This window comes from Abramis brama (assembly GCF_963993115.1).
Source record: "Abramis brama genome assembly, chromosome: 7".
Lineage (NCBI taxonomy): Eukaryota > Metazoa > Chordata > Actinopteri > Cypriniformes > Leuciscidae > Abramis > Abramis brama.
Window position 1 is genome coordinate 18158783 of NC_139969.1, and position 26704 is coordinate 18185486.

The window sequence follows — 26704 nt, forward strand, 5'->3', positions numbered from 1 at the left end:
TGAAGTTCTTGTTGTTTGTTCTTCTTTTAAGTTAAAAGCTCATATAATATATTTTATAACAGATATTTAAATAATACGGTAACACTTTACAATAAGGTTCATTAGTTAACTACATTAGTTAACATTAACCAATAATGAACTGCACTTATACAGCATTTGTTCATCTTTGCTAATGTTAATTTCAACATTTACTAATACTTTATTAAAATCTTGTTAACATTAGGTAATGCACTGTGAACTAACATGAACAAACAATGAACAGCTTTATTTTCATTAACTAACATTAACAAAGATTAACAAAAACAGTAGTAAATGTATAGCTCATTGTTAGTTCATGTTAGTTAATACATTTACTAATGTTTAATAAAGGAACCTTATTGTAAAGTGTTACCAATAATACTTTATGCTGTTTGGACAAACATATTTCCTATTTACAACATTTTACATAACTATAATATAGGTAACACTTTAAGGTCTCATTTGCTAACAATGCATTAGTTAACATATGAGCAATATTTTTACAGCATTTACTAATCTTTGTTAATGCTAATAAAAATGTCCATATCAGACAGCAACATAGTGTCGGCCCAGATCCGGCTCACGTCTGGTACGCATTGAATCCACAAGTACCAGATGTGGCCCGGATCTGGGCCGACACTATGTTGCTGTCTGAGGTTAGTTCACAGTACATTAAATAATGTAAACAGATACAACTTTTGATCTTAAAAACGTATTAGTAAATGTTGAGATTGACATTAACTAAGATAAATAAATGCTGTAGAAGTATTGTTCATTGTTAGTTCATGTTAACTAATGTAGTTAACTAATGTTAACAAATTATACCTTATTGTATTTTATTAAGCCATATAGCTTTTTGATCCCAAGTTTTAAGATCATAAGGAGCACAAATTCATTAAAGTGTGTGCAAACTTTTGTCTATTCTTGTGCTTTAACAGGCACTGACAGTGTAAGACGCCAGCAAGTGGTGCTATACTTTATGGCTCATAATGAGTCAGCAGTGATCAATGATGAAGTAACTAGTGATCATGATTCACCATGACAGCCGATATCAAACAGAATATGAAGCTGTATTAGATGTGACACAATTCCACATGGACAGACTCTATTTGATTAATTAACATCATGACGAAGAGTGTCCTTCTCACTCTCTAAACAGTGTCACCCTCAAATCGGAAATGAAGTGTTATTTACGTGCCAGAGAAGCACTTAAAAGTCACATTCCCAGTTTTACTAGAAACTGAAATGAAAAACTGAAGTTGATAATATTTAATCCTCCACAGGAAGATAAAATGTAAGGGTTTTGTCCCCCAAACACACACACAGCCTGGCCTCTGTTAAACCAGGATAAAATGACTTGTATTCATACTCAGCGTGGTTCAGTGCTGCTGCTGTTGCTCTGGATGAAGAAATTTTGGCACCAGATGATGCATTTCTTTTTTGTTCGAGTAATTCTAGTCTTGGCCTGCAGCTGTCAGATGTTTAGCCCTTCTGTTTGTAACGTCCTTTTTTTTTACCACCAAGACTGTCAAGCAGTTCCTGAAACAGTTGCAATCATAATTATTCAACCCCTTGACCTGCAAGACATCTTGCTACAGAGAACTAATTTTTATGAAAATAATTCAACAAAAGCATCAGTAAACTATTACAGAAAGTTTATTAAAACACATTTGAGGGATTCTGAGAACATAAAGTTGATGAAAAATGAAATTGGCTCCAAACATCTATGTACAAAATTATTCAACACCCAAAAGCCAAATTTTGAGCAGAATCTTTTATTCTTTATAACCTCCAATAAACGCTAACTGTAAGTGCTTAGAAGATTCTGTCACATATTGCAATCTTGGCCCATTCCTCACTTGAAAAAGCTTCCAGGTCACTGACAATCTTTGGTTTTCTTTCTTTCTTCATGAGATTTAAATCTAAAGACTGTACAGGCCATTCAAGAACATTCTACGACTGATACCTGAACCAAGCGTAAGTAGAATGAATGCAAGTGGATGAATACTTTGGGATGACTGTCCTGCAGGAAAGTCCATTGATCATCAAGCTTTAGTCTCTGCACTGAAGGCATCACCATCTTTGCCAAAATTGCTTGATAGTTCAAAGAATTCATGATGTCCTTCATACAGTCAAGATTTCCACTTCCTGCAACAGCAAAGCACCTCCATGTTTGACTATTGAGATGGTGTTCTTCTGCTCATAAGCTTTGTCTTTTTTGCACCAGACATACTGTACTGCTGATCCATGGGTCCAAGACGTTCCAGTTCATAAAACTCCATAAAACATTCTTCCAGAACTCCACAGGTCTATCCAGATGAATTTGAGCATATTCAAGTTGGCCTTTTATGTTCTTCTTGATCAAGAGTGGTATTCGGCAAGATGTCCCAACATGAAGGCCATGCTTGTCTAGTGTTCTTCTTATACTCTACAATGGAATGTTTTTACCATTTTTATCAGGTCATTGTGCAAGTCTTTGGCAGTAAATTGAGGGTTTTTCTCAGTTGCTCTGATTAAACATTGTATTACCCTTAATGATACCCTATAGTGCTTTTTCTTCAACACTCTCAAAGGTTTTCTGGCACAACACATTTTAAAGTTATGAATAAGGCTGTCTCTAGGAACTTTTAGTGTTTTGAAAATCTTGTAGCCATTGACTTTCTAATGTAATAAAACAATCTGTTCTCTATAGCTTTTGTGAGAGCTCTTTTGACTTGGCCATACTTGCAACTTAACTTTAGCACATGCATGTTAAATGTATGTATGTGTAACAGCCAGCAGCAACAGCACAAGCTAATTTAGTTTTGTTATAGAGTTTCCAAAGGCTACACAATTTTGTTTCATACCAAACAAATAAGTGACTTAAAAACAGCAGTGTGAATATGGGTTGCATAATTATGACATCTTTGACATCATGACATCTGAGCAATATGTTGTCATATTGCTCATGCTCCGCCCCTGACTGCTGACGGACTGTCCCGTATTAGCATATTTCTGCCCTCAGCCATTTGACATCCCCCATGGAAGAGAGGGGTGGGGTGAGCAGTTGCTCATTATCATTTAAAGAGACATCCACCGAAACGATTTTTGAGGAGGTAAAAAGGGTGTTTTTTTACGCAACCATTGAGGAATTTTAACCAAAGTATGTTACAAACTTTACATGAAGACCCTAAATAATCATACCAACTTGTGGAGAATGGGCATCCGACGACCCCTTTAAAAATTGGGGTTGATGTTTTTGAAATAAGTCTCAATATAAAATAACTTTCCTATTTTAACATTTTTTATTATTTATTTTATAAATGTATTTATTCCTGTGAAGGCAAAACTGAATTTTCAGCATCATTACTCCAGTCTTCAGTGTCACATGATCCTTCAAAAATCATTATAATAGGCTGATTTGATGGCTTCATTATTATTAATGTTGAAAACAGTTGTGCTGCTTAATATTTTCGTGGAAAATTTAATTTTTTCAGTATATTTTTATGAATAGAAAGTAAAAAAGAACAGCATTTATTGAAAATAGAAATATTTTATAACATTATAAAAGTCCTGGGTTTGATTCCAAGGGAACGTGTTTTGATGCCAATTAATGCACACATTTAATATTATAAAGCAGAGGATAACTAGAATAATACATTTTCAATAAACACATTTCAACTACTTTTCTATTACTTATTTGACTCTTGTACATTTCTAAGACTTCCATTTTAATAACGATTAGAAAAATTGAAATCACAATTTAAAAAATCACTGATATTTTCACGATCTTGCAATACTGAAGCAGGAATGGCAAGGTATGAGGGCTTTTGACAGTTTGATTAAGTTGATTCTTCTGTCAGACGAATTGATTTTATTGTATCAAAATATTGGGGCAAATAAACTGGCCACATTAAAAAGAATACAGTTGTAAAAAGCCCATTGTCCACTTCTTCTTCTTGTAGCTGAAAACAGCAGCCTTTTTACGTTAAGTTTTACTGAAGATAAGATTATTTTTGTTCGAAAGGAAAATCCTCTATACCCTTAGGGGTTCAAGGGTGTAAAAACGAATTGAGGTTCAACAAAGTACCAACGGAGAGGAAATGAACACACAACAATAATCCTTTAAGTGCCCATAAGTTTTTAAGATGGAAAACAACAGTTAAATGTATGGCATTGTTGAATGATTGCTGTGTGTTGATGTCAGTGAATCACACCCTCAGTGAACATCATGTGGCGAGTCTGTTCACTTCAACAGAGACATTGCACAGTCGTCTCTTTATGGCTATTGACAGACTTCATAAAGAAACATGACAAGCTGCAGGCATGAAGAACCCATTGATACTATCACAAGCCACTATGCCCATTTAACAGAAACAGAAGGTCTTCACGCTCGATTAACAGAACATTCCTGACCTTCTAATCACAAATCTTATACCATGACCACAGGCTAAAAGACTTTCAAAAACAGAGCTATTAAGAAAATACTGTCCTGTAATAACATGCAGTGTTGTATCTGGGTTAGTGTATTTTTGTGCTGCTAAATGCTATACAGGGTTACAATAATAATATTTTGTGGAGCATAAAAAATGATACAAAATATTTTGTGTTGCACAGAAGAAAGTCAGTCATACAGGTTTAGAATGACAAATGTGTGAAAAAATTCTGACAGATTTTTGGGTGAACAAATACCCTTTAACAAATAAATCCACAGTTAATCGCCATGTTAACTCAATCTAACTACCTTTATGCAGATCATAAACAATTATTTTTAAATCTGTTAGTTCTGACTATACCATTAAACACCTAAAATCTTTTATGCAGTGATTCTTGCCAAAAAAAATAAACACATGACTTGAAGAGAAACCACCTTGAAAGCCAGTGTTTGTGGCAGTGTGCAAAAAGTATTTCCCAAAAATAACCTGAGAGAAAATCAGGAGAAATGTGCTAATACAGATCCGAAAACCTCCGCTGTGTTGCCTCTGGGAGAGAACGCTTGTCTCAGCTCTACAGGGAAGGGAGAGATTTTATCTGTCACTATAGGTCTGTGAACTGATGTTTGATTGATGACAAGCTAGCCCAGATGATCACAGCTTCTGCAAAGGACTGCAGCTTCCAGGAGACAAATCTATACCGAGTAGAATCACACACACACACACACACACACACACACACACACACACACACACACACACACACACACACACAAAACAATTAAATAATAATAGCAACACTGGAAGGCAATGTATTTGATTTTTAAAACAATGTAAAACACTACACTCTCTACATGATGTTTACATAGCTTATAAAAATATCAGGAATAAGATTAGTTGGATTATTCAAGTATTCAAGGTAAAAGCTTATAAACAAATTGCCACTGCCTCATGGTCTCAAAAAGCTCTCAAAGGCACTTCCACATGAATCTGTGGGGAACCATTTCAGAGATGAAAGACAGGGAAAGCGTGCAGAATTTGAATGCCTCCTACATGTGACTGAATATCACATTCCATTTGGAATTTCATCTCATGGGACCCAAAGTAAGGTTTTTTTTTTTTGTCATACTAGGGTCCGTAATGGCATGGGACGTGCCTGGACATGTCTGTGGACTGATGCTGGATAACTGATGAGCGCAGCATTCCGACAGAGCGAGATGTGACGTGGGGGTGGGTGCTAATGCTAATCCTGCTATTGTCATTCTATGGCTGGCTGAATGTGCTCAGCAGAAATGTCACCTTAAATTTGCATGCAAATCCCTCCTTTTTTCCCAAATGCTCAGTGTTTATTGAGAGCTATAGGTCTATTATGAAGGGACGAGTTCAAAAGGCTGTTGAGCATCTGATGCAAGAAAATGGACTGTGTAAGACTGTCTGTCTGTCTGTCTGTCTATCTATCTATGGCCCTGTTTACAGACAGATTCCTCTTTAAACCTGGTGTTTTAATCTGTCTCTTTTGTCCACTTCTGTCCTGATTTCTTCGAGGGAGACGGGTAAATGTATGGGCTTTTTAATCTCGCTTAAGAAATAAGCTCACATAATTTACACATGAAAGTCATAGTATATATCTATATCCTCAAATCAAATCCAGAAATTGAATTTGAATTTTAAAGGCATTCTCAATTCAATTCTGAATGTTGCAGAACCCTGGTATCCAGGCAACAATTTAACCTGTCCTTGCTTAACTGTCACTAAACTCACTGTCAAGGCCAGAGTGAAGCAAATATCCTTCACGTCAAATTCAAGGGGAACTTGGTCAGATACTATGTCAAAGTATGAACATTTGTGTTTATTACGTTAGAAGAAGAACATTATTTAAAACTCTTTCATTGAGGACACAAAACATTCACTATATGGAAAAATCTCATTTAGGACAACATCACAGGCCACAATAATCAAAGCCATTCTCGTCTTTGTTTTACAACTTTCTTGGGGCAAAAAGCACTTTTGCCCCTTTCACTAAATGGGCTGTTTATAATTCAAAGCATACCCTTTTCCTGGTCATATATCGTCTAGCTGTACTGTTGCTGTGTTTTCTTTCCACTGTAGGGTTATATAATGCGAGTGAGGGCCTCTGGGTTTGGCTGGGGTCCAGTCTCACACAGGCCTCTCTGTGCTGCTTTTTCCTGGATCCCTCCAGCTGCCTTTATCACCCCAGCAGCTGACTCCCTCACATGCCTCTCTGCTCCTAATGAGAGCCTTTTGGGTAAGAATTGTGCCGCTTTCTTGTTTTACTTCTTTCTTTCCCTATCTCTCTCTCTCTCGCTCTCTCTTTCCAACTGCCCCCAAGCCATTTGTTATCCTTGTCTTGGCTGCAGAACAGGGAAAGTCCAGCTGACGCGCACCTGCTTAGTGGCTGTGAACAGGACAGCTTTAGAAACGGAGAAATAACGTCTTTCTAAGTGGGCCAAATCTCTATCTGAATGGAAACATAGGATTTTTTGATGCACAAGGAACAGCAGATTTTAATCAGCTGAACTGCATTTATCAGTCCAACTGCCATATGCCCCAGTAGAGAGTGTTTATCGGATTGCTGACAGCCCATGTAAAATGTTCAAAATTGGAGTGCTTTACTCCCTATTTTTGCCGTTCTTTGATTCTTTTTACCTAAAACACCTAATGTAAAACCCAATCATGTGCTACAAATTGGCATAGAACATTAATTTGGTTCTACCCAGATGTTAATAGGCAGTTTCACCAATTTTATTCAGTGTGCTAATTAAAATGTGACTTGCAAGCGTTAACAAATCTCCAAGGGAGTCATTAGAATGGGGCTGAACTGAAGTCAAAAGCCATCAGGAGGAATCATGGTTTATATAGCGATCAGAGAAGGTACGGAACATTATGTGTTTAGAATAGTCTGTTACATGCTATATCTGTCTGCAGTTGCTGAGCTGTTCATTCATGCTGCTTCTTCATGCTACTTTCTGTCCATCAACACATAACACAATAAACTCTTCCGTTCAAACTAAAGGACATCACTGAAAATGTCTGTCCATCTGACCGTCCAACCATTCATCCATCCGCTTCAGTTTTTGTGGTGTGGATTCACATTGTTTCTAGATTATTGTGCAGAGTAATCAGAAGCATTTAAAATAATTGCAAAAAGATTAATTGACAAATTTCACAGTTTTTTGGCCCTGGCACAAAATGACCAGCTAACATAATTTCACTAATATCATCAGCGCACAGCAAAATGTGAACGAGTACAAGTCAGTATCTTTCTGACTGGATTATAAGAACAGACTGAGTGCTATAAAAGGAGGAAAGAAGTGCTTCCAATCATTGTGTTCTTGTGTTAGCAATGGTTACATCCAAAGAAAGACGTGCAGCCATCATCACTTTTATGTGATACAAAGAATATCGCACCTGAATGACCCATTTACCAAATCATCAAGAGCTTCAAGGAGAGAGGTTCAACTGTAGTGAAGAAGTCTTCAGGACATCCCAGAGTGTCCAGCAAGCGGCAGGACCGTCTCCTCTTGAAGAGTCGGTGAAGGAATCGTCTCACCACCAGTGCAGAGCTGGGAAGCATCCTGAGACCAGCCTTATGTGGAGTTGCTTTTCATCCAGGGGAGTGGGCTTTCTCACAATTCTGCCCAAAAACACCACTAAAAATAAAGATCGGTATCAAAACCTGCAAGAGCAACTTCCAGGAGCAATTTTGTGATGATCTGTGCATTTTCCAGCATGCTGGAGCACCGTGGCTTGGAGATCATTACATTGAAATTTTGGATCTGTGGCCAAGCAAATACCCTGATCTTAATTCCATAGAGAACCTGTGGTCAATCCTCGAAAGATGAGTGGACAAGCAGAAACTCAAATTATGATAAACTCTGAGCACTAATAAGACATGAATGGATCTCCATCAGTCAGGAATTGGCCCAGAATGGAGTTATAAAGAAGGGTCAACACTGTATTGAATATTGTTTGCCAATAAAAGCCTTTAAAATCATATGAAATGTTTATCAATGTGTTCCAGTATGCCATATGAACATGTGAAAAAATAATACAAATACAAAATCTCCTTACATGTCCTTGTAATGCAATGTAATTATTTCAGTTTTTCTTATTTAATTAATTTGCAAAGTTGTCACAAATCTTTATTTTAGTTTATTTTATTTTTATTATGTGTTAGTGTAGATTAATGTGGAAAAAAGTAATTTAAAGCATTTTAGCATATGGCAAAAGGTGAAAGAATTAAGGGGTATGAATACTTTTGCAAGGCATTGTATATAGAAAAACATCAATGCTTAAACATAAAAAAGAGAAATCAAAATTTTAACAAATTCAAAACAATAAAAGAAGAATTGGTTAAGGGTTCAAACATATCCAAAATGCTTTCATGTATAAAAAATATCTGTATATGAATTATGTGATGGAAACAACATTGGCATCAGTTCATTATTTTACCCGTGTGGGAGAGGTATTTTTAGTTGTCCAGAGAAACTAAGGATGGTATATACATCAGAGAAGCATCAAACGTGTTCATGCAGAAAAATGTCTGGTGGCAGACTCGAACAGCGCTGAGACGTTACAAGTGACTTTGATAAAGTTAATCCTCCATACCTCGCTACAGTAGCACAGATACACTGACAGCTGAACTATTTTAGGCAACACAAATAAAGAGCAGGTCAACTGCGGGTGTGTGCAGGGAACTGACAGCTCGCAAAGACAATTGGGTTTGATGGAGGAGCTGGTCCCAGCTGGGTGTAGGAATACTGGGGAGATGGAGAGATAGGAAGAGATGGGGAGACTGGTGAGAGAAAAGAAAACAGAGATGGGGGAGGAATCAGGGAGAGGATCAGCAGGAAACAGCTGAGGCAGAAGGTACGGTGATCCATCACATCCTGACTAACTGGCTCAGGTGCTCCACATCCTCCCAGACATGTTAGATAAATGATGGGCTTTGGGGGCCAAAGGGGCTTAGAAACTGGAGTTTTAAGTCCCAGTGGATTTATACCACCTAGTGACCAGTCATTTTGGATTTTTTCTTTTTTTTTGGAGGGGGAGGGGGGGGCAACCAGGTTAATATAGAGGAACTATGCTGATTTGACAGCGCTGTGGCCATGCTGCATTTTTATTTAGCTGATCTGCACACAAATCTGAGGGCTGGAGGAATAAAATGACCTTCAGAACAGTGAACCAGTTAGTGCGTTGCTGTCCTCAAAGCAGGGCTAATAAATCCTCCTTACTGATCTCATGGGGATGTAAGAGCCCATCTGACAACAGTCACCTCATTGTGTCCTAAAGACCTCCATAAGACATAAAAAGGACCCTTTTCTCCCTGAAACACGCAGCATCGGTTCAGGGGGTTTATACGGCTATCGATCAGTTTTCTTCCTCCGCAAAGAGTCACTGTTGAATTGAATATAAATGACTGCAATGACCTCTATGTTAAATATATTAGTATTCAGTCAGCAAAAGCTGCAGGAGCAATTCAAGGCTTTGCACTCTATGGAAAAAAGAGAAATAAAAAGGTGACCTTTTATTCTTCTTGAACATCACTGCATCCTAACAGGGTATTGGGGTTTTTATTAGTTACTGCTCTGTGCTGATGATTATAAAAAATAAATAAATATAAAATCAACTAGTGGTCAATGACCTGTTAAGCTGGTATTGATCTCACACAGGATCCTGGCACTGTTCTTGTGATTCTATGAAACAGCTTGAAGGACAATCCCAATCAGAAAGTCATTAACCTACCATGTACTTTGTATAGAATCTATACACTTTGATCTACACGTATTGAATGGTGATCTATGCCAAACCAACACTTTGATCATGTTCTTTCTCTAAATTTGACTACACACAACATACATTTACATTAATTCATTTGTAAGACACTTTTATCCAAAGCACTTGCATCTGAATTCAAGGTATTCATTTAATCAGTTTCTGATATGTGAATTGAACCCATGAGCGCATATCACGTTCTACCAGTTGAGCTACAGGAAACATACACAAACAAAGGACGTTAACAAAAAGTTAAACAATGAGATAATTGAATATTTGGTATTTAGTTTTATATAATATAGGCTACTTAATTTAGAAATGTTTCGTTTCTATTTTTAAATACTAAAATATAATAAAATAATATAAAATAACAAATATGACAATTCAGTTTTTATCAATTATTATATTAAAGAATTAAAGAATACATTATATAATCAAATAAAATATAAAATTTAAGAAAACATAAAAAGTAAATATAATAGTAAACAATGAGATAAAATGAACAATATTTCCGTTATCTAATTGTTTTATTATATTTCTATTATATTTCTACTTTTTATATTGTGTTCATTATTTTTTATTTCTATTAAAAATTAGATTTCTAAAAGTATATATGAATTTAATATATTTTAGTATATTCAACTTTTTAATAAATTAAATTACCACATAGTTAAGTAATTAATCAAATAATATTTTAATATACTGTATATAAAAATGTATTAAATATATATTAAATATGAAATTTCTGAATTATATCAAAAGAATACAAAGTAAACACTTTATATAAAAGTAGAAATATAACAGTACATATTTTTTCAATTATACAAAAATCCCTTTGTAAAAAATTGTACACAAAAAATAGAGTGAATGCTCTTTGAAGACTGTTTATCTGCTTCAACCTGTTTTCATTGAGTTTCTCTAAATGCAGACAGACATCATGGAGGGAGGGGAGGAGGACAGTGATTGGCGCTGCGTCAGCAGGAGCCCATCACGTCTGGTCACCCCAGAGAGGCAGCGAGCCTCAGACTGTCAGCACTTTCTCACTGCCTTCACTACACTCCAGATCTGTGGACTGAGAGAGATGTAAAAACATCCCTCTGCTGCTAACTTCAGTGACAAGTGCTTTAACAGGGGTTGAGGATCTGCGGTTTGACCACTGTGTGAACTTTACAGGCCGGCAAAGCCCAAGGAAGCACACTAACACTAGGCAAACCGCTATTGTAAATCATGAGGTCATTACTACTCATCATGGGGGCTAATTCTGTACCGGTCCACATCAGGGTTTAGCCATTACAGCCACATTCATCATTCTCTGGCAAATTATATACAAGTGACAGGTGCCCCATTCCTGACCTGAGTTAACCTCAGCCAGGACCAGAATAGTCAAACTCGGAGTGACCCGAGCCACTGCTGTTGAGTCAGCACACAACACATTAAGGTTTAATTTCATGAGGGTTTATTAAAGTATTCAGGCCAAAGAGGGACGAGGGAATGGGGGGGGGGATGACGAGGGAATGCCTCCAAAAGGTCAAGGTGACAGTCCTACCATCCTCTTCATTCGATATACCGACATTAACCAGGTCATCAGTCTGCATGTCTGATACAGAGTCCATTCTGACAGACCCCATTACCTAATTCTGTTTTACAGTGCCTGATTCTAATATTCAGTGGTCAAATATGTTTGAATAATAGCTAAACTGTACTATGATTTCCTATATAGCTGCGCTAGTTTAATGTATCTTCGATCACTCCATGGTCTCTTTCTTCCCACATAATAACATAATAAAAACTCACAACAATATTTCAAGTCCATGTATTTATTTGTCTAGTAGCAGTGCAATAAGCAGGACATTTTAGAGCCAGCCGGTCACTGTTACGAAATAAACCCCTACAGGGATTCAACCTGATCACCCTGTCTAGGTTTATGTACTGAAAATGACCAACTGACTGTACATTACACCTTGTATTGTGGAGGTTACATTTGTAATTTTAAATTGTACTTCTCTGTAAAGGCGCCAACACTCCCCCAGCAGCAATAATAGACAGTAATTCATCATATGAGGGTCTCCAGGAATAAAAAAAAAGAAAAAAAAAAAAGAGCATGGACATGAAAACTGAGCCGAGCGCTAGACGAGAACATACAGAGGTCAGGTCTGTAATCATATGACCCGATCAATAATTAACCAAGGTCACCTTTAATGACGGCAAAGCAATGTGGCATACATTATTCATACAAACCTCTGTATGAAAAGACAAAGGTGAAAGTGAAGCTAAGATGATGGCGGGACATAATAAATTGAGAATCAGTACATGGATCTCTCTCAAGAGACATCATTTTCATACTCTTGTTGCTCACATAAAATGAATGTTGTTTACTCAGGAATATCTGAACAGTGTATGCTCTGTGATGAAGCAAATTCCTCCATAGTTCCTATTGGATGAATCACCACAGGGTTGGAACCTGTAATATAACTGCAGTTCACTCAAATGCCACAAGCGGTTCGAAGAGACATTCATCTTTGCGGAAACAAAGTGAGCCAATCTCCACGGGAAGGTATGCAGTGAGAGAAGACGGAGTGTGACTGTCGGCAGTCGAGCACGGCGGGACCACTTGTGCTGCAAGGCAAAAGAGAGAAAGTTTGGGCCAAAGTGGAGTCTTTGTTCATATCCCACGTGGCAGAAGGGGATTACCGTGTTCTCCCTCACTCTGACGCACATTCACTACACTAAATACACAGGAACAGATAAATGATGCAATGTCAAGCAATCCAGAGGGATCAAGGCTGCATGCCAAGAAAAAAAAAAAGAGGACAAAATCATGACTCTACCGGCACCCTGTTAACCCTGTGATGAACCCTCATTCAGCAAAATCTTGATAATGGATTGCAAACATTTTGCAATGTATTGCCTCAGAAAGAAACATTGCATCAACCTTTTTTGTGCAAAGAAACTGTTTTCCTGAAATGTAAATGGATATTACATTCCACATCTTGAACTAATTGTTCTTCTATTGAATTACTGTATATACACTACCGGTCGGTAAGTAAGGGATAATCCAGCTGTGCATTAAACGATTTTAATGCACGACGTGGAGGCAAAGAACCACTCAAAGCGAATCGTTCAAATTATTATTGCACAGCTAGCAGTAGATTATCCTAGTTATACCATGGTCATTTGCCAGCATTGATGACTTAAAGCTGTTATTGATGTTTGCAGTGCAATATTTGACCAAAAGGGTAAAAATTACGATTATTTCTGTCAGTTACAACTCACATTCTACCCGCTTTAAATCAGAAACAGAGATAAAGTGCAATAAGAATACATTTATTTGAATTAATAACATTTATTTGAATTAATTACATTTATTTGAATGAATTATCGAGAGAGATAGATAGAGAGAGAGAGTGAGAGATGCGTGTGTATTACCTGCATCTGCAGTGTCTCTCTCAACGAAGCTGTGAGTTTACTTACTTCAAAACCAGCGATGTTCCCCCCTCATTGCTGAGAAATATAATGTAGTGATTCAGTAGTGAAGCTATTAATAAAAGTTGCGGAGCAGCATTGATAACAAGTGTCTGTGCTCCTGAATGTTTCTGTGCGCACGCAGAGTGATCTCTTGCCTCCAAAAATATGTTGCCGTTTGGCCTTATGAAATAAAGCAAAAACTGTACATCATTATTAGTAAAAGAGATCAGAATATATGGCCATCGTCACATTGTTCTTAAACTACAAACTTTACGCATTCCACCTGCTCTAATAGTGCCCAACTTGAGCTCAATCCTCAGTTTCAAACGATTGTAACTTCCCTTTGAAGTTGTGACTAAATATTTGCTGACATTGAGGGAGCGTGTGTCCTTTTCGGGGTGTTTGCTCGCTAGTTTCCACTGAACTGGCCTTCTTCAGAGCGCTGGTACACGTGTGCCTGGCCTGCTGCCCTTAGATAAAGAACAGAGAGTATTAAGTAAGGGGGGATAGAAATCAAGGGAAAAAAGTGATAAGAGTAAAAAAAAATGAATGGGCTGGAAAACCAGAGGATGTGATGCAAGATACAACTGTTCAGAATTAAGAAATGTTCACATAACAGCTTACCTTTTTGCATAATGTGCATGTCATGAAAACAAATACACACGTTGCATGTGCCGGTTGCATCCGGGAGCACCTCAAAGGAGGTTTAACCTGTAATACTTTAATGCTGAAGTGAGTGAGAGCTGAAAGCCATACCTCTGTAACAGGACCACCCAGTAACCATGGAGTACAACAATATCGCATGATAGAGGTGCGAGACCACTTTACAAAGGAATTTGGTCAAATCTGAAACCTCCAACAGAGGGTACGGATAACTGATACACAGCCTCTTCACTGTAAGAGGAAGCACATGACACTTGAACAGGAGGGTGGAAATATTTTGAGAACTGTTCTTCAAATTTGGATAATGCCTTCCTAGAAAACCTGAAAAGCTTTTATTTTATTTAGCTTATTTTCAAAACTTAAGTTTGTGATTGCCACTAAGGAATAAAAACAGAAACACGCACTGAAATCAGTGGATCTGCATTTATTTCATTATGTATGCTAGTTTGTTTACAATTCACAAATCCCTTTAGCTGCCGCAGATTTATGGTTTCTGTTACTGAGGCGGTCACATGGTCACGGTGGCAGTCTGAGAAAGAGGATTATGAGAGGATCCACTGACGAAACCGTCTAGCCAGATTGGGCGTGCCCTCCGTCGACCCCGACCCCTCACCGTGTTATTAGAGAGCACTGGCAGCATCCTGCTCTCCCGTCATCCCTGACTCTCACATTAATCTAAACAGAGGCTTCTCAATCCCCAACACCGGATCTGAAGCAATTCCATTAACCTGGGCTTTACCGAGGATCCACGAGAAAATCCTCAGCCCAAGAGGAGTAACGGCTAGTCCTGCACTTAAACCATCTCATTACAGATCTGCATTCACCTAATCATAAAAACATAAGGGCATTATCATCCTTACATTATCATAGACTTTTAAATGTATTCACAGATTAATATGCATGTTAATACAATAATACAGTGAGGTCACTCTGGGGTTAAACGGTGCATACAGTACTGTGCTTAAAAACATTTTCATTCCAAAAACCCCTTAGAGAAACAGAGCAGGGACCCTTGATACATAGTGTATAAAAATCTATTAATACATATTGTTTAATAATAATAATTATTCATATTTTTTAAATTATGTTAGATTTATATGGATGAATATCACACTTTTTATATATTTTAATATATTTAAAGGGACAACTTAGCTTCTTAAATTTAGATTTTGATTCAAGTTAATACTTAGTTTACCCCTTTCTGAAGACTCCTGCTTAAGCTTTTACAACCATTATATCTTACCAATAATTCACATGAATGCAATCTTCTTTTGAGAGCAGTATGTGACATTCAGTATTTAACATCTCGGGTGACATCACTGCTATGATTTGAGTTCGGTTGATGCCAGCGTGACTCAATGACTTCAGCAGGATGGTGTTCCCAGGTAAGAGCCTCGCGTGTCCTTCCTAATACCGCCTAACCGCGCTTCATTTTCAGTCCAGTCCTCTGCAGGTCAGGCAGTCCAGCTCTTATCGCACATGATGGCCTTTTCACCGTATTCCTCACTGGCAGGGAGAGCGACTGATACATCATCTGGATTCTAGAAAATAATTAATCGTGTGTGTGTATGACCTGAAAGTACAACGTGACCTGTAAACCCTTAAAACCGTGACACTTAAAAAAAATAAATAAAAAATTGCCTGTATTCCCTAATACTAAATCAAGTAATTTAGCAATGATGGATGACCAGCCGCACTTTATGTGATTACTGTCAGACAGCAGAAAAAAATATCAGACAGCTTTAAAGAAAGTGCATAAACATAATCCAAATTAGGGTAAAGGCTGTTTAAATTGTAATGTCACATATATTTACAGTACATGCTTAAAGAGGATATGCCTGACAATATGGAAAAAGGGACAATAAGATGGAAACATTCAGGGTTGTTTAAAGCTGATTTCATTCATTCATTTAGCAGATGAGAGAAATTCAATTAAGAAGATGGAGTTCACTGGCTTAAGGCCAACAGATGGAATTATCACAACCATTACAATAGGCTTTATTGAGACGCTCTCTGCTTGTTTAACAACATCACAAAAGGGCACATCACAACTAATGGAGGAATTCTAACAGATGTACAAACAACCGGAGAAAACCACTCACATTAGTCTCATTCATGAATACAACAAATCAGACCATTTAATGACATTGTTCTGACATCTGTGACCAAACAGCTGTCAACAAAGCTTCTGAACATGCAGAATAGTTGAAATGTTTGGCAAAAGAAGATCTCAGCCAGTCTGAACACCTTTATAATTTAGATTCCGCAAATACTGTCCTCATCTGCAATACAGTCTGTTCTATTTAAAAGGAGAGAAGCAGCAGAAAGAGAAGTGGAAAGAGAAGCAACTAAGGAGGAATAAACATTCTCCTGAAGAGGAGAGTGCGCTCAGTATTTAAGGTTTTTCCTAGAGATATTTTTCCTAGAACTCAACTCTGTCATTTGAAAGAATGTACAGAAAGTCCAATCGACCGCAGCGTCTGGTTAGCTGAGTCTGTATTAAAAAAAAAGACAGCAACTGATCCTGATCGTCTGTTTATTTTCATTTCGGCCTTGAAACATTACTCCACGTTTGTGCGCTAATCACAGCCCCGACCTGAAATGCTCCACCACCACAGAATATTTTATAGTACATTACGGCACAGCTGTAGTGCAGACACTGTGGCTCAAGTTTCACAGTAAGCAAGAGATTTCCCTACAGAAGACTTCAGATTCTCAGCTTCAGCGTCCTTTAGACTCGTGCTCTCAGTTGAATTACGTCAGAGAGGGGGATTCACATGGATTCAGCAGATTAAAAACTGTAGCCTATATAGTTATGGATCACTACATCTCAGACACTGCAGTAATTTATCTTTATTATTGAATTAAGGCCTTCAACTTCAGCCAAATCAACTAAGATTTTGAGCTGGAAAATATATCAGGCTCCATAAAAATCCCTCAAATGTTCATGGTGCACAATAGATCGTCTTACATCATTAAAATTCACATAATTCACAACCACACACGCTGTTGTTATCGCTTCCATAAGCGATTTTTGGTTGTTCCCATAACAACAATCCACAACGGGTGGAAAGCTGTGACAGGAACGAGTTAGCGAGGGAGGTGCGATCCAAAAATTTCTCTCTTCTCCCACCATGTGCTTCTCTTTCTTTTACTCTGTTTTTTTCTGCCTTTTCAGTTTTTCCAAAGTCTGTATGTGCTGACAAGCGCTTCACAAATGTTAACAATTTTGTGGCTTGTGTCATTTTTTAAACATTCTTTCAGACAAGCAAGGTCATTGCGACTGTCAAGGAAAGTACTAGACCTTCTTAGCATTCCAACAAAACAGGAATTTCATTTATTAGTGATAAGTGAATTATGAGTTATTACATAACTCTGTTGCTCCTATGCAGCAGAAACCACAACTCATAGAGCCATGTCCGTCGCAAGAGTGATTTCCCACAGCGAGCAAATAACAACAGAGGACTGACCACATCCAAATCCCGGCACCCAAACACATCCTCCTATCATAATATTGACTTCCTCTCTCAGTTGTTTCCAATGGACACTGTGAGAGCAGAGGTGGTTTCTACTAAAGATGGAATCCATGTTTAGTCTTCTTAAGCAGGCATGTCATCGCAGAACATTACAGTAAAAGATGATGTGAAAGTGGTCACACTGTTAGGGAATTAAAAGGACTGTATTTGCGAAAAATAAAAGTTGATGTTTGGCAGAACATCACGATAATTATAAAGATAACTATAACAATAACTATTACGATGATAATTATATTAGCATAGCATCCACACCAACTGACGATAATGTTCTGCTTATTATAAGCATGCAGTTATGGTGTCTGCCGCATTAAATACTCAAGCTGTTTAAAGTCAGATGGATTATGATTGTCTGTCAAAGTTTTTATCATTCATCCTTTGTGTCGTTATCATTGTAGCTGTGGTAAGTGTGGTGACTATTTTACATACCTATTTGCATAGATTTAGAATGATTATTAAAAATGAACGGGCCATAATTCACCATGCAAAAAATAAAAGGAGCTTGCATATTCTGCTTAACATCTCATTTCATGCTTCATGGTAAAACAAAACTTTCCTTTGTCAAAAAAGGCTGTGGAACAACGACTGACAAATACTCCTCCCGTTTCCATTAATCTTGATTAAAATACTTTGAATGGAAACTTTCAGAATCAACCTTTGATTTCAGGAATGGTGTATGGTGTAGTATAACTTTTTCAATGTCCAGTTTGTTCCAGCCCTTATTTATAATACTATACACTGCTTCTTATTCCCCCTACACTGCTGATGCTGTGTCTAAACTTGAGAAGGAATGTGACCTTGTCTTTTGTCCTTGGTTGTGCAGAGGACAGGTCCACTAAGCTCAATTTGTCCTTCCCAGTCATCTATGGAGCAGATGAACATCAACAAAACTGGCAGAAAATCAGGCAGGCAGAATGACTGATGACCCTTATAGGTCAAATAACAGTTTAACACAGTGATTATGTGGGAATGGAAGTGGAAAGCGTACAAGATCTCAATGCCAAAATAATTTCACTAGGTACATAAAGCAATGTTCAAGAACTTTTAAAATGATTGATACCTTTATTGACACTGTCATCACTCTAGTACTTAAGTACAATAGAACATGAGGATCCGTCTTGTTCAACAAGGATGCCATTTATACGCAAATAATACAACTCTCAAAAACACATCATCACTCTAAGCCTCGACAAAGCAGGGACTTTTAGTTATTTCTTAACATCAGCCCGTTATTTCCCAACAGATTCCTGCATGAGCCGAGTGATAACGAGTGTGTTTGCTGGTATTTGGGTTTGTCTATGCAGAAGGAGCACTGAGATTGGCTTCTCAGGAAAGAGTCATGGCTGTATACCCAGTGGCTCAGTCAGACTGAGATTACTACAGACCGGTCAGCTCTATCAGAAAGGGAAGTGCTTTCTGTTGGCGAGATAACTCCAACACCAATCCGTACAAAACTCTTCTGTCTCACCTATCTCTGCCGCTCATTACTGTTCATATCTGGGTGGGGAGCAGTGTTTTTATCTTCCAACGAAGCACAAACCATCCACTGTTCTGTTCTGTTCTGTCATACTATGGATGGGTCAGAAGGGTCGATTAGTCAGTTAATGGGGTCTATAAGGTTATATTTATTTAACTTTACTATTTTGCATGACTGTTAGCACATGGAAACTCAAAGAATTTTGTTTCTAAATTGGTCCCCTTTTAAGCAAAGGGCAAGTGGTATTATTATCCGTAACAAAAAACATTTTCGTTAACTGAAATAAAAATGGATGTTCGGTTCACTCGCGAAATATACGTCATAAAAGCTGAACAGTCAGGTTGTGAACATATCCCTGTGCCTTTAGGTTTGGTATCTTTAGGTTCAGTGTTAAAAATGCCAATGTGAACGCTAAGCAGACCAGGACGAACCAAGTGAACCGAACTACACGTGTGAACGCACCCTAAAATAAATGTATGACTCCAAAAAGAAACAAACAACTAAATATTTTGATACATATTTTATTAAAAAACTTAAAATCTTTACAATTTGCAAGCAATAAACATAAAAATGCCATTAGATAGCTATAACAATAGACTGTTAAAGATTTTTTTAAATGATACCAGCATTAACTTTATACTTCTTTTAAATATTCTTATTCGTCTTTTGTTCACCTCTGGCTTGCATAGTCGCATGGCTACGCAGACGCGGCAAAAAGTTTATTGAGGGTTGATTTGTAAAGGACGACTACACGCCTGCGCACATATATATTCAAACACGCATACTTTTGGACTGAACACGTAATGCGCATGTGGGCGACGTCTGCGTTTTCGCGGGTTTGCGTTTTTGAGGCACTGGTGGCGGATGGGCGGCCGGAGCGTGTTAAGGGTTTTCCTGTTAGAACGGTGTTGTGTTAGCGGCACCTAGGTTAATAACTAATGATCTTCGCAACAGAAGTGAATCAATCAATCAAAACTAACTTTAGCTGGACAATAACTTTATCCTAGAGCTGTTGTAAATCCTAAACCATGGGTCACCAAACTAAGGCCCGCGGGCCGACTCAGGCCCACCACCCCCAAGAAAAAAGTATATACTGTATTAATAAAACAAAAACACATAATTGTACTAGACATGTGGGAAATTAATGTGGGAAAAAATAAATACTCTGAACCATAAGTAGATTTACACAAACTGAGAAAGTCAAAAAGCGTTACTTTGTGCCCCGCTCTCCCCTAAAGATTGCTATGCTGGAATATGTTGAGAGAGGTGTGGGCGCGATCGAAAAGTCGTAAAGTGTTTACTTATATTTGTGTGCGTGTGCGTGTGTGTGTGTGAGGCGCGGCCGCGATCGAACAGTGGAAATATAAAAACATACTCCGTCATTCAGTTTATACAGGACATCATTCAAACTGCAAAGTGTTTGTTACTGTTAATTCAATTTTTAAGGAAAACAAATTATTAATCTGAAATGTAGCAGATTAATTTTCAATTCATTCAGGTACAATTACCAAACATATCAAGGTATTTTTATTAATTGAATTAATAAACTAATTATATAAAACTATTGTCAGTGCACTACAAATAAACTGGTTCTATGCTTTTACTTTATTAATAAAACTTTTTTTAAAAATACAAGGCTTAAGACATTTATTTTTCTTTTGGTGGTCCAGCCTGAGACATGCACAAGCCTTCTGCATTTTTGTTTTCTTTTCCCTCCATTGTACCGAACTCGTACCGAACCGTGATGTCTGAACCGAGGTATGAACCGAACCGTGACTTCTGTGTACCGTTCCACCCCTAAAAGAGAGTGCAGAGTTTTCAAAGAATAGTGGACCAACGATTATTTGTGAAGAATAACTTTAATTAAAACAAAGTGTGAAGACTCGATTACAACTTTTGCAAACCACTAGTAAAGATAAACAAATATGTGCCAGGAATCAAGTGTTGATAGTAGTGTGGATATAGTAGTGGGGATGGGGATGGCTGTGCCAGGCTAGTAATCTCTACTACACAATGAGGCCTGCTGGTGGTCATTTTGGTCTGGGTCATACAATTCTATGTTATATAGCTGACCCGACCCCGGCCCCCCATCACAGTCAGGAACGATAATGTGGCCCCCAGAGAAAAAAGTTTGGTGACCCCTGGCCTAAACAATCTGTTACAGTAATTTCCTATTATCACTGTAAAGCTGCTTTGAAACAATCCATATTGTTAAAAGCGCTATATAAATGAAGGTGACTTGACTTGACTTAATTTTCAGCAATATTACTGATTTGACTGCACTGAGAATATTGGATAAGAACTCAACTTTACTGTATTCTGCTGAACTGCATTGTAGCTGAATTGAACTCATTTCATAATTGATGTACTTTACCCAGTTATTGAGCCAAAATGCCGAAATTTAACTGAATAATGACCGTTTACGATTGCCTTTTTAGAGTTGCTCTACAGCAGAATTGAATTCTTTTTGCATCGAATCGTTATTTTTATCACAACAATCTGTATTGTATAAAGCGCTATATAAATAAAGGTCAGTTGCATGTGACATATTTTGCATCTTTTGTTGTCTTTCAGCATCTCACAACACGTGCATTGTATTTTATAATGACGTGTTAATGACGTTAAAATTAAAGTTAAAAGTAACCAAAAAATAAAAATGTAAGACCCTTGCATTCGGTTACATTGTTATGCTTCCTGTCAGGTTGTTTTTGAACACAACAATGCATCCTGCGTGAACACACCCTAAGAAAGTGCCTGATCAGATTATGGTGGACATGACTCTAAATCATTACCCTAAGTCTAATTAAATAGGGCTTCCTTATGACCAACTAGATGTGGCCTTTTATGACACTTTCAGTTTTCTAATTAGCACTGTGTTAGAACTCAATAAGGAAACCCCTAGGCGTTATTTTGGTGTCAGAGGGGTTAATTCCTTATAAAGAAAATGTGATGACAATTCTCAGAATTGCTCGTGTGCTGAGGTTTTAGATGTGTGAAGGAGAGCACAGGAAACGCTGGGTATTTTTGAAGAACTAGGCCCCAGCGAGTCCACCGTTCATCTGCTGCCTCACACTTTCACTCTTTGTCTTGACTCTCTGCCAAGGGACCTGGGTTTTCTTGTAATTGAACACTCAACAGAGAATAACTTTCTATGACGAGATGTCCATTTTTCCCTCAAACAAAAATAGTGTAGGTTCATGACAGCACTACTGTGTAGGGTGATTTACCTCAGACTCAAACAAGCTCCATTTTGAAGATGAAGATGACTCTTTGTGGGTCTACATTCTCAATATTCTTCTCTCATCCTACAAAGAAAAAAAAACATGAACTATTGTCATAAGCGGATTTCATTTAGTTGTTCTCACAGGGTTCTGCTCATGTAACTTAAGAAAAATTAAGAAATAAAGTTGAGTTGTTATTCCGTCATTTCACCACTGTTTTATAAGGGGCTGCAGGAAATAGGCTCTGAACTCATTGATCTCAGTGACAGATGTTGCAGAGTTATCTTACACAGGAAATACAACCTGTCAACTACTAGCATAGTTTCTAATCTACCATTTAAAGACCCACAGCAGTTTCATTTCATTTTCTTCATCATAATTTTAATAGCAAAAACCTGGTTTTGAGAGGTCTCTCAAGATTCAAGCTTTAGTAGTAAGATTTAAAAAAGAAGAAGAAAATAATAATAATTAAAATCTACACGATATTTTGTGTGATTTTGCCAGAATCTATTTACTAGTCTACACTTTTTCTAAATCTGCTTTGTGATCATGTTTACAGTATCTGGGTCTACTTTCAATAAAAAAAAAAGAAAAAATGCTATGAACTTAATGGTTAATGTTGATGCCCTATACTAAAGGTCAAGTTAAAGGTTAAATTAACCTTGATAACATAAATACTAAACATACTTTCATAGATGATAACCTCATTCATTAAAGTACAAGATAAATAAAGAAAAGCCACTACCATACTTTTGTTGTAGAGTGGAAAGATAAGCACTTTCAGTAAATAATATCACATATGCTAGCTTTTGTCCCTTTCCATGACAGACAATACACAATATACCTGAAAAGAAACATATAAAATGACAAATAACTCCATTTTGGGTAATTTGAAAAAGGAGAGAAAGATACTGAAAAGCACAGTGAAAATATTATATATAATATAATATTATATATTTTTAAAGTATCCAGTCACCAAATTACATTATGATTAACCCAAACCACAGTTTATATGCACCATGACCATAAGTACCATGACAGACAACATTTACATCCAAGGTGTGTGACTGGCAGTCAAACAGTGTAATATTTAACAATTATTGCCAGTTTCAAAGCTGTTTGTGTACACGGATTAGATTTCCTCTTGTCCATATATAGGCTATACAGCATCACAATACAGACAGAGGAAGAGCAAGTGACGCAGAGTCTTATGTGATTAATAGTATATTGTGAGTGCTTGACTTAAGTCTAAAAGTCAAGGCCAGGAAAACAAATACAAGTCACACATTAATGAATATAATAATCCAGCAAACCTTGCGATCTATTCAAGAATGTTCCACCAAAATATAATTGTCAGGCTTGCGTGATCTGTGCATTAAAATAATCAAATAAAATATGAAATCTCAGCAGATTGTTTCACAGCAAGAGCAGAGGAGATGGAGAGTTTTGGTGTTATATGCATGTACTGTGTGCAATGCACTCAAATGAACTTGCAAATAAACATACACGCATTCACATACACACAAAACATACAGGTAGCTGACTAGTAGGGCAGGCAAAAATAAACACCAAGTCCTGTGAGAACAAGGAATCAGAGCCAGACTAGAATACTAGCAACCTTCTGGGAACCAGACACACACAGCCAACTATGCCTGGCAAGGCCAACTCGACTGAATCCTGCCAAAGAGGTCTGGCTCATGCCAGCACCAAAGCAACTCTCACTTAGAGCGAGTATTGAATATGGGGTAGGCAAGGGTGTCAGCCGAGCAGGAAAGATCACAGGCACGTAGAAGACGCCCACTGCAGCCTCACCTCAAGAGTATGAAGAGAGCCCTAGAGGAGCAGATGAGTCAGGTGCTATTCAACTGCTCACTGGGCTTTTTCATGTGGGCGCAGACGAGAAGACGAGATTAGACGAGATTACCCACCTCTGAGGATAACCAATGAAAGTACATACGGTTAATTGAACATATTCTAAAAAAAAATTGCGGCGTTCACCCATGTAAAATTCACCACTATGCTGTGCTTAGAAAAATAAAAAAATTAATGAAATAAAGTTTGGAAGATAGACAGATGATACTTACTGGCCAGAATTAAAAAGGGCATTGGATGTTTAAATGTCAGATTAATATCATAACTCAATTTATGGCAAATAAAAAGTACCAACAACAATATGGTATTATTTATATCTGTAGCACAAACAGCTTGCTCAGTAACAAAAAGACACTGTCATTATATTTTCAAAATAGCATTACTTCACTCTCTGTAAAAGTGCAGCCGCAATGAGAAAAAGCAAAACAGTACAACCATAAAGTTTTACTGGTGTTATTAAAAAGGATTCTGCAGTTCACTTATTGAGCGCTTAGGTTTCTTAATAAAAGAGCTGTAGCTAAACAGCGCCGTGGGTTTGGAAATGATACCAGGGGAACCAGATTTTATTATCAACATTCAGCCATGTTTGATCAAATCGGATCTCACACAAACACGAAAAACCATCAGGCAACACATTGGTTGATCTTATCGAATGACGGGAGGCTGTCAGCAGGTTTGTGTTAGATTAAAGCAAATTTACTCATCTCTTCATGGATGGCACACCATTATTTATGTGGTCAATTCCAAGATATAACAAGCAATGCATGGTTTTCACCAAACACACATAGGCCTATGTTATCTAATATCTAATCAGAATGATTCACTGACAACACATACTACAATAAAACCCAAGTGAATGGTGTTCAGTTTTATTACTGTGTGCATCCTTTCTTGTTGAGCTTTGAACCTAGTAATTCTTTCCTGACTAGAGCATTTTGTCAGAGCACGACCAACACAATAGGGCATTACTCTGCTGGGATCCAAATTCCAATAGCATTCGTACAAACGCTCCAGAGAAAGACATGCTACATATGGTTAAAACCACCCATTTTATACAGGCTCCAAAAAGTTGTAAATCTATCATGGCCATTACATTCAGGCAATGCCACAAAAGTGGCTGGGTATGAGTTACTAGGACAGCAGGAGGAGTATTTTTAGAGTCCTCGTGCACTGAGACTCCTTGTTTGTAACACAATGAGCCTGGTTGGTTCCCATCACATCCATAATGCCTCCATGGTGAAAGTCTGGCACGTTATGTTAACTTGTGTGTGAGTGATCTCAACACTGCTGTTTGAAGATACATATTGACAATTGTGCTTCTATGCTGGCTTTCAGGGTGTGTTTACAAACCTCCCAGAGTTCCTGTCCATGTTGTGTTCTGCCGGCATCCTTTGAGGACAATCCATCAGTACAGGGCATGCTCAGCCTATTATCAGTGCACTGATAAGATAATCAAACATGTCACTCTCTACACAAAATGTTAGTTTCTGTCTTTCAAACAAATGCACCAACATACTAGGAAGAAATCAAAGAACTGGTACAGGTCTCTATTAGCTTACAAAACAACATACAGAGGGGTCAAGAGGTCTGTTTATTTCCAGATTTAAATTAGATTTCAAATGCCAGTTTACTCCACTAAGTCTCTTATGTTCATCAAAGCTGATTTATTTAATCAAAAATACAGTAAAAGTAATATTGTGAAATATTATTTTAAAATAATTGTTTTCTATTTTAATATATTTTATTTTAATATATTATATATATATATATATATATATATATATATATATATATATATATATATATATATATATATATATATATATATATATATATATATATATATTATTCCTGGAATTTTCAGCAGTCATTACTCCATTCTTCAGTGTCACATGCATGATCCTTTGGAAATCATTCTAATAAACTGATTTGGTGACATTTCTTATAGGCCTAATTATCTATGTTGAAAACAGTTGTGATAGAAAGTTTGAACAGCATTTATTTGAAATGGATATATTTTATAACAATATAAATGACCTTACTGTGATTTTTGATCAATTTAATGCAGGCTTGCTGAATACAAGAATTATTCATATTATATATATATATATATATATATATATATATATATATATATATATATATATATATATATATATATATATATACATATATATATATATATACATATACATATACATATACATATATATATACATATATATATATATATATATATATATATAT

The 26704-nt window shown here is 37.1% G+C and overlaps 1 long non-coding RNA gene across 5 annotated transcripts in view; it reads right to left on the bottom strand.

Moving 5' to 3' along the window:
• Positions 1-5017: 5017 nt before the first annotated feature.
• LOC311086846 overlaps positions 5018-26704 on the bottom strand; it is a 50009-nt gene continuing 28322 nt past the window's right edge. Inside the window, exons 4-5 of one of the 5 annotated variants that reach the window (XR_014607128.1) lie at positions 22592-22669; positions 5018-5125 (exon numbers count right to left, since the gene is read on the bottom strand). This is a non-coding gene — a long non-coding RNA (uncharacterized lncRNA). Of the gene's footprint in view, positions 5126-12030; positions 12843-13697; positions 14162-15757; positions 15896-19875; positions 21162-22591; positions 22670-26704 lie in introns of those variants that run through there. The other 4 variants (XR_014607129.1, XR_014607130.1, XR_014607131.1 and 1 more) reach the window with 4 other exon arrangements.